Source organism: Podarcis vaucheri, assembly GCF_965113315.1.
Source record: "Podarcis vaucheri genome assembly, chromosome: 1".
In the NCBI taxonomy this organism is placed as follows: Eukaryota; Metazoa; Chordata; class Lepidosauria; order Squamata; family Lacertidae; genus Podarcis; species Podarcis vaucheri.
The window spans coordinates 50,512,279-50,522,278 of NC_138759.1; the positions used below are offsets into that span (position 1 = coordinate 50,512,279).

Below are 10,000 nucleotides of genomic sequence, written 5' to 3' on the forward strand. Positions count from 1 at the left end.
AAGAGGGAACAAGTCCTTCTGAGGCCAGCATGGCAAAGACAAACTGCTCACTAGCTCTGAGTTGAGCAGAAAGAAGGAAACTCATTCCCATGGGCCTAGCACAACATCGGAGTGAGTCCTTGCCCTACTCAGGAACTTGAAAATGGTGAGGTTTTTTTGGTCTAATGGCAACTGCAACATACTCAAATGACATACAGTGGTGCCCCGCAAGACGAATGCCTCGCAAGACGAAAAACTCACTAGACGAAAGGGTTTTTCGGTTTTGCGTTGCTTCGCTAGACGAATTTCCCTATGGGCTTGCTTCGCAAGACGTAAACGTCTTGCGCTTTTTTGAAAAAGCCGCTTGAAGAGGCGCAGTTGCGACGGACTGTGCTTCGCAAGACGAAAAGACTTGCGGAACGAATTCTTTTCGTCTTGCTAGGCACCACTGTATTTTCAGCATTGGAAACTTTTCTGTAATGAAAATCACACCTAACATTTTCTGTTATCTTTTTTCCCTAAAAATTCATTGTTTAATGATATCAGTAGTATAATGAATAGATATAATACCAGTCAAACTGATCAGCGCCAAAGTTTTAATTAATTAAATTTTATGAAGTATCCCAGGAAACACATTTCTCTCCTTGACAGTATTCCTATAAAACATCTCTCTCTCCCTCACCTGTCCCTCTTTCTCTCTTTCACATATACACCCCCAACCCAAAATCCAGCTCAAATTCACATGTGACCTAAGTGAAAGTTAAAATTTTGTTGAAGTAGATTAGTGGAACATATAATGCACACCTCATGGGGTGTACCAGTTTTTGCCTGTTAATAGTTCTTTGTAACTTTTTCTTTAAATTTAGATAGCATAAAATAAGTAAATGTCTGCTGTTGAATCCTCATATCTTAGACTTTACCCTAATAAATAAGACCCTAGAGACCCTACATGCAGTGTTATTACATTAGGCTCCTCAATCCAGTAGGACGTAACAAGACCTATGATATATTAACTAGAAAAGTATGTCCACTGCACCGAGTCTAACTTAGAATTGTAGAGCTGGAAGGGACCCCAAAGGTAATCTAGTCCAACCTCTAGTCCTGTAATGTAGGAATCTCAACTGAAGCACCCCTGACAGATGGTCCACAACTTGGGAAGCCACACAGGGAGCCTCATGTGGCACTGGATGTGAGATAGAAGCCATGACATCCAATAGCACAAACTGACTGTAGTTAATTGCTGCACAGGTTTAGAGGGTATCCTGCATGACGACAGCGTTTACTTGTGGCATGAATGCTTTGATTGAATTGGAAAGCAACATATAGCAATGCATTGCTATTTTCCCCAACCCGGAGGGCTCTAATTCCCATCAGTCCAAGTCAGCATGGCTAATGATGGAGGAGGATGGAAGACGATGGAAGGCTGAGGTACAGGATCTTTCTTGTTCACTCCAGTGTGACACTGTTTCCAGTATGTGGAAAGACCCAGCTTCAAAGCAGTGTACCGTCTGATTGACAATTGCAAGTCCCCTTTTTAACTCATATGAAGAACCAATCATGCAGGCTGGAAAAAAATGCATGATCTGCCACTAAAGATGTACCTTGCAATTTGAGAAAATCCTCAGGGCAACACAGAGATTGAATTGGTTGCACCCAATACATATAACAGAAGGACTATGTCAAGCTAAAATATTATCCTTCAGATCCAATGTAGCAAGCAGACACATGAGCCTCCCACAGAATACATCTGATAAAGCAGGACCTATTGGTAAATTTCTAAATGTTTTGTAGCCAAAGTAGTGCTAAGAAGGAGTTGTATTCAAAGTAATGCTAAGAAAGATGGCCTGTTAGCACAAGGATTTCCATTTGTGCAGCAAAATTTCCCTTTCTCCTTCCTCTGTGTGCCCCATGTGTTCTAGGAGTTCCCCACACACTCTGGAGCAGATTTGAGGAAGGTGCAGTAGGAAAACCGGGGGGGGGGGGAGTTCTGTTAAGAACGGACCTCCTGAAAGCATGAATTTTGCCCATCCCTGTCCCTATGTTCCATTGTAGAATGCTTTCTTTGCCCATGAATATGAAATACATTTGTTAAAAATGACACCCTATTCTGTGCAATATAAATTCAAAGCAGCCAATACAATTTAAAATCAAATTAAATTGAAATCCAATAAAGCGTATAACAAATAGCAAAATATCAGCAACATAAATCTTAAAAGGACCTAATTAAAATATGCCCACTGAAATAAAACTGGCTTAAATGTGCACTTTAAAAGCAGGCAGTGAAGGAGCCAGAAACCTGCCTAGGAAGACGCTTTCATAATTTGGACATTGCAATAAAAAGTCCTGTCTCTTCATCCCCAAATAAACAAACCATCAGTGGAAAACCACAAGGACTTAGAAAGTAGAGCCAAGTTCTTCAGCAGGTTCAGGCTGGAGGAGAATAATTCCTCTGAACCTCAGCCCAACACAGGCAACTTACGTTTCTGAAGACCAAAGTGGGTATTTTGAATTGAGGTTGGCAAAAGTGATGTCCAGAGAAGTTGGTACATAACTGGCATTGTATTATCAGTCCTGCTAGCCCCAGACAACAAGCCTGGCACAGCATTCTGGATCAAATGTAGTTTGAAGACTGTCCTCAAAGGCAGTCTCACGAAGTGCAGTATATCCAAACGAACCTGGAGCTGGCCTGGGAATGAATGACCATGTCCAGATCTAACTTTAGGAATGCAAACAGCTGGAATTCCAGTTAAAATTGATAAAAGGCACTCCTGTTAACTGCTGCTACCTGCACGTTCAGAAATGCAGGGGGATCCAAACTGCAAATTGATTGACGGTGCAATGTGGGGCTTTATAAAATACATTTCAAAATGTTGATTTGATTCAGAATCTGTGTCAGAGTCATGCTCATAACCCTTCATTCCAAATTTGAATTGCAGTTCCCTTCCAAATTTGAATTACAGTATTTGTAGGCTTCCTGCAAATTCTTCACTACACCTCACATCCCAAAAAGTTGGGCTTGTCATGAATATCTGCTAAAAACCGATGGGATGCCTCCTGCCACAGGGTAGAAGGCGTGAGGCAACAAGGTCTGCCTGCCTTGTGAGTGCTCAGCTAACTGAAGAACCACAGGATGGTAAGAAATTCACAAGATAAGCTTTAACAAGTCAATATACCAGAGTCCAGTTAAGTAGTCACATACATCAACAACTAATTACACTGATAGGCAATAACTTAAACTAGCAAATAATGTACATTCAAGTTTACTTCCCTACAAAATGTTTAACCAGCCTGATACCAGTCAGTTAAGTACAGAGTTTGACAGCAACATTTATTTAAAATATTTGTGTTCCAGATTTAAGGTTCAATGTGGTTCCTACAATATGTTTTATAAATAATCAAGAAATTCAGTTGTCAGTAGCAAACATTATTACTAAAGACCAGCCTTCCATTATATAACAAAATAAGAGGGGGGAAATGGATCTTACAGCTTCTCCAATAAGGGGAGGAACTAGTAAGAAAGGTTGTTCCTAGCTGTTGAGAACTTCATCTAATGTATTGGTGTTAAATGAAGAAGGTCTTATCAGAGGATGTCACTTAATATGGAGATTCATAAATGGAGGGGCAATCTCTATTGATTCCAGTCCACACAGGGCTTCAAAGGTAAGCACTTCAAATTGGACCCGAAAGCTAACATTTCAGCAAGTTTTTAATGCTTCATTTTTTTACTGTTTTTATATGCTGCAAACTGCCCAGAGTGGCTGGGGATATCCAGCCAGATGGGCAGGGTATAAATAACAAAATTATTAAAATTATTGTTTTTACTTTTCATTGTTTCTGCTGAGGCTGCTGGACAACTGCACTGCACTGCGTCAGAGTCCTCCGTGTGCCAGTAGTGGTTTAGTCATGTTGGCTACATGACCCGGAAAGCTGTCTGTAGAGAAACACTGGCTCCCTCGGCCTGAGATCAGTGCTGCACCCCATAGTCGCTTTTGACTGGAATTAACCGTCCAGGGATCCTTTACCTTTACTAATTTACTTCAGCTGGTAACTGGGAATGGGTGCTTAGAATTGGTGGCAAGACAGCAGCAAGATCTGTAAGTTGCCCCTTTCTTTGAATTTTGTGATGCAAGTATTCCCTGGTCAGTGTTAAGTTGCCAGATGACAGATTTGGAACCATAAAATATTAATCTTTTGGTGAGAGGTCACCATCTATCTGCTCTCGGTGTGCTTGCTGTCTTGCTAGTGAATGCATTGCCATTGCTGTTTTGGTGCTTAGAGTTGGTGGCAAGACAGCAACAAGATCTGCAAGTTGCCCCTTTCTTTGAATTTTGATAATGCATTCACTAGCAATACAGCAAACCTAAAAAGGGGAGGTGATCAAGCAGACACAGGTAGTAACAGATGCTCCAAATGCAGCAGCTATCAGTCAGGGACATCCAACACACTGAGCATGCACCAGGTTCAGAATCTACTGCAGTACAGTGGTGCCTTGCAAGACGAAATTAATTTGTTCCGCGAGTCTTTTCGTCTTGCGATGTTTTTCGTCTTGTGAAGCACGGTCAGTCGCAACTGCGCCTCTTCAAGCGGCTTTAAGAAAAAAGCGAACAAACTCGCAAGACGTTTTCGTCTTGCGAAGCAAGCCCATAGGGAAATTCATCTAGCGAAGCAACGCAAAAACCGAAAAACCCTTTCGTCTAGCGAGTTTTTCGTCTTGCGAGGCATTCATCTTGCGGGGCACCACTGTATATACACAGAGATATACATGCCTAAGGAGCAGCTGGCAGGACACTGAGAGATGATGGCTAAGTTTCGCCTTGATCAAGACACATGGAATTGATGTCCGCTACAGCAATAAAGGGACACAGGTGGCGCTGTGGGTTAAACGACAGAGCCTAAGACTTGCCGATCAGAAGGTCGGCGGTTTGAATCCCCGCAACGGGGTGAGCTCCCGTTGCTCGGTCCCTGCTCCTGCCCACCTAGCAGTTCGAAAGCATGTCAACGTGCAAGTAGATAAATAGGTACCGCTCTGGCGGGAAGGTAAACGGCATTTCCGTGTGCTGCTCTGGTTTGCCAGAAGTGGCTTAGTCATGCTGGCCACATGACCCAGAAGTTGTACGCCTGCTCCCTCGGCCAATAAAGGGAGATGAGCGCCGTAACCCCAGAGTCGGTCACGACTGGACCTAATGGTCAGGAGTTCCTTTATCTTTACCTTTACAGCAATAAAGTTGTATCTCACCACACGTGTTTTACTGGATGAGAATGACTTCCATTGACAAATAAATGGTGGTAGGTATGAACACTGGATAAAACTGTTAGATCTAATTGCATCTTGTGTGCTAAATGAACCATCACAATGGCTCTAATGAGCAAAGTAAGTGATTGTTCCTCTTCAAGTTTGGAATATTTTCCTTGGCACAGCAGCATGCTTCAGACTGAACCGATGCTCTGTTCCAGCTCCTTACTTCTCATTCTATAATCAGATAGTTTTACTGACATATTAGAAGCCTTTTTTTGCTTATAAGTGCTTATATTTATTATAGTGATATTGCCAGTTTTCAATTCCAAATCAAACTGAGGAATTAATCCATCACTATTTCACCATGTCTTGTAGATTCATTTCAGACTATAACTGCTATTGCTATCAGTATTACACTGTTGTCTGTGGAATGGATACATACAAAAAATAATGGTGTTAAACCATGGAATAAGTGGCTCAGCTTAAAACTCACTTGTGTGCAATCCAAGCAAAGTTAAGTACTTTTAAGTCTCACTGATTTCAGTGGGAGACATTTAAGCACACATTTAATTCTCCTGTTGAAATTAATGGGGCAAAGTACTTAGTTTCAGCTGGAGTGTGTTCTTAGTGTTTACAAAGTTCAGCAATCAAAAGGAAAGCCACATATTTCAAAAGCATCTGCTTACCTCTCTGAAGTTTCACCCAGGTAAGATACTTAATAGTCACTATAAAATTGCTCTAATCCAGAAATTTAAGCTTACTCAGGCAATGATTCACAGTAAAAATAAACAGAAACAGATTTTGTATTTGTAATAACTAGCGAGTGGTATTAAGTTCACATTAATTTATTTTAAACTGTTATAGCACATCTACATGAATTGGTTTCTAAGCATACTATTACGTTTGCAAGGCTCCAACTCTTAAATTCATGATGAAGTTTATTTCCTATATGATCTGTCCTTCTTTAATTATCCAAGACTTGTTTTTCATTTCAAACATTTTTTGAACTATTTTACATCCAGGGCTGACCTGTAGATTAAATTTGTTGTGAACTTTGATGAAAAAATATTGAACACAATTCTGTCTTTCTTCTTGTCTTAATTCTTACACAGGGAAGCTTAAATTCATACTTCTATAGTATGAATTTTTGAGACAATGATAGATTAATTACACACCTTAATAAAAATCCCTTTAGCCAATGCCCACCTCCTGTTTAGATAGTCACACAATGAAGTACACCTTCCCCAAATATTTGCATAAAGAAAGCAGATTCTGAGGGACAGGCAATACAAATATGCCATATTAGTGATAATCTATACCTACAACCACTGAAAGGAATATAAATAGAATAAGAATATAAAAATTAAATTGTGACACGATCAAAGGTTAATTGAAAATAAACAAAAAATGATGCCAAGTTTCTGTTTGGGCCCACTTTGGCTGGCTAGGGCTAAGCCAGAAGATAGGTAGGTTTTAATTTTAATCTTTTATAAATATTGTAACACACTGGGCCCACAGGATGGAGCATACTAGAAATTTGAACCAGATTGACTTGTTGCTAGCTGGTGCCCTTTTAAGCTTTAAATGACAGGATAGAATAGGTTGATTCAATGGCCAAAGCAGATCCTTAATACTACTAGCTCAAGAATGACTTATCGACCACCCAGCAGGAGAAAAAAGCCTAGCTGATCACGTCTTAGCTCATTAACTCTAAAGGTCTCACTTAATTCTACTGTTGCTAACCAAGAAACCAAATTTAGAATTCATCTTCTAGCCTCAAAAAAGTTATCTCACCACTATGGAAAAAGATTAAAAGGAAAACCACTTATTTACCTCCAGAATTAACAGTTTCTTCCAAGGTTGATTCCTACCATAGGTCTTATATTTTGAGCATGAACAATCTTTATTTACCATTAAAAGCAAGCTAACTACACATACACCATCCTATTACCCAGCCTAGAGAAGTCTAACAGCAATTCAGAAAGACATAAGCAAAACAACTGTTTTGCACTTATGTATCTTTAATATTTAACAGCTGCCTTTCCACTCATTGCTACTTAGGGCGATTAAACATTAAAAATACAATATAAATAACACACCAATAAAACCACCACTCTAATACAACACAAACCATGTATGTATATGACCTATTAAGCATTTTAAGTCACTGACATCAATTAGATTTAAGCCTATGTGCTGATGTCTGTCCCACTGCAAACAATGCAACTTAGAAGTGCTTAACTTTGACCAGCGGAATATAGGAAATAGCCTTATATCGTGCTAGTCTATTGGTCTATCTTGCTGGCAACAACTCATCAGAGTTTCAGCCCTATTTGGAGGCACCAGGGGCTAAATCTAGGGCCTTTACATGAAACACACATGCCCTAACATTGAGCTACTGCTGTTCCCCTTTGGTTGGCTTATGGCTGAACTCTGCTCCGTAACTTTAAGTGACATTAGCCGAGCAATATGTTAGCAATGATAGAATCATGTTTTCAGGTCACCTGCTTCAAATAAGAACTCTTAAGTGATCAGTGCCTGTTGAAAACCTTTCTCTTCCACAAGCCTTCCGAGTATGTACATCTACAGCCTGCATAGTGATACAGTTATCAGTGTTCTTGTTTAAGTGCAAGTGATTACAGTATTATTTATGCTTAACTGGATTTTTATGCTTTATTGTTGTTTACATTGTTACCCACTCAGATCATTTACGATGAAGGGCAGGAAATATATTCAACAAACGGTTTGCAATCTTTTTAAAAACAAACACGTTGACTAACAAGCCTTTTTTAACAGTGTTTACTGCAGAAAATGTTTCTAGGGGCAACACTACTGTTGTTTTCTTCAGTTCAAACTACAGTATTTGAACAAGATTATTTATTTTGCATTTGATAACCAGACATTGCATATTATTTAAGAATATACTATAGCCTTTAAGTGGTTTTTTATTTTTAATTAAAAAGAAAGTGATCTCATATAATCCTCACCTGCATTTAGAGAATACAACTTCCTCTGTAGAACAGGAAGTGAGAAATCTGAAGCTCACTGGCTCCAAAATTTGTGGAACTCTTTCCGTGTTCCTTTTATACTAAGGTTCAACTACTTAATTCAACTTAGCATTTTCAAATTGAATTGTCAACATATGTTGTCATCCCAACTGTGGCAATCAACACAGCACCACAGAGATGGCATATTTCAGATATTTATTTTCCCCCTTTCCTAAAATCCTACAAAAGTTTTCTGAAATATTGGCTGAAAAACTACAAAATATATCACTTACTGTTTAGCAAAAGCAAAAACATCTCTTCTCTTTTCTACTCTTGCTGGGCAATATGCTAATATACATTGCCATATGTCCTATATACAGTTCCAACTTTCTTTCAAGATTGACCAAAACAAAAATTGTGATGGGTGGGGTGCAGACTCAGAGCTTGGTATTTTAATACTTATTACAGTCCCGAGATACATTCACAGAGACAAGACAGCTTTATCTACAAAATACTTCAAAAACCCCACTTTCCCGATCAGAGGTTCCAAATGGTATCGCAACATTAACCCACCCAGCACGTAATTCGGAATAGATAGCGTGTTGCCGGTACACAAGGTAATCCTTCCTGCAAACGCCCTCCATGCCGGCAGAGACTAATGGCTTTACAAGGCCAACTCCCCAAACATGGGACTTCCAGCAGGTTGCGAAAAGGGGGCCGGATTAAGCACAGGACACACTGAAATAGAACGTGTGTCAGCCAACAATGGAAATAGCTGCACCTAAAGGAAACCCAAGAGACAGGGGTGGCAAAAGGGGTCCTTTGAGGAAGCAGCCCAAGACGCGGGTTACATACAAACTGCAAATACCTGAGGATTAACGCAAAGAGCGTAAAAGGGGGAGGGGGGAGAGAATAAATGTCAACAAACAAGACTGCCTCTTCAGTTTCTACTCAGGCACGTACACAGAGAGAGAGACAGGAGATATAAACAGGCAGGAAGAGAAAGCACGGAGGAAAGGCGGGGGTGGGAAAGGTCTCGAGAAGTAACCAGCCAGACACGGAGACAAAAGTTCACACACACACACACACACACACACACGCACAGGGGAGGGGGGAGGAGGAAGAGGCTGAGGAAGACAACATGTAAGAGGAGCAGCGCCACCTTCTCCCCGGCACACTCCCCGCAACCAGGCGCCTCAGGAAAGGGGTCTCGGCTCCCACAAGAGCCCAACGCACACACGGGAGAAGGGCAGGGCGACTAACTTTGAGGGCCAACTTCCAACGCGCCTCCCCCCGCCCGCCTCTCTCTCTCTCTCTCTCTCTCTCTCGGAGGAGACCTGTTGAGCGGCTCCAGGGCTAAGTCAGAAAAAGGGCGTCTCACCTTCGCGTTCCTATTGAAAGCAGCACCGGACGGGGCTCAGCCTAAGCCGGGAGAGGGAGGAGGCGCGCGCCCGGCAGCTCCGCTTCTTCACTTGAGGCCCCTCAGAATAACAGACGCGGGCCGGAGACAGGCAGCGAGACACAGCCCTCCCAATTCACCCCGCGCGCAGCCGCCCAGGGAGGAAGGCAGAGCCGAGCACCACAACTTCGGCCGCCGCCGCCGCCGCTGCCCCGCCTCCTGTGCCAGATCCCCAGCAACGAAACCGACTTCCCACGCTGCGCGCATGTGCGCACCAGTTTCTCCCTCTCTCTCTCCTCCCCCCCCCATCTCGCCTCTCTCTCCCCCGCCCCATCCTCCTCAAGCCCCTCCTCGCGAGGGTAGGGGCGAGCTCCTGAAACGTGCGCCTGCCCTCTGCTG

General features: G+C 41.9%; 1 protein-coding gene across 4 annotated transcripts in view; it reads right to left on the bottom strand.

Annotated features, from left to right (window-relative positions):
- PALS1 (protein associated with LIN7 1, MAGUK p55 family member) overlaps positions 1 to 9,864 on the bottom strand; it is a 53,536-nt gene extending 43,672 nt beyond the window's left edge. For 3 of the 4 annotated variants that reach the window (XM_082224993.1, XM_082224995.1, XM_082224994.1), the window contains exon 1: positions 9,584 to 9,864. The gene's annotated coding sequence lies outside the window, so the exon portion shown is untranslated. The remainder of the gene's footprint in view (positions 1 to 9,583) is intronic. The other variant, XM_082224996.1, reaches the window with a different exon arrangement.
- Positions 9,865 to 10,000: the final 136 nt, after the last annotated feature.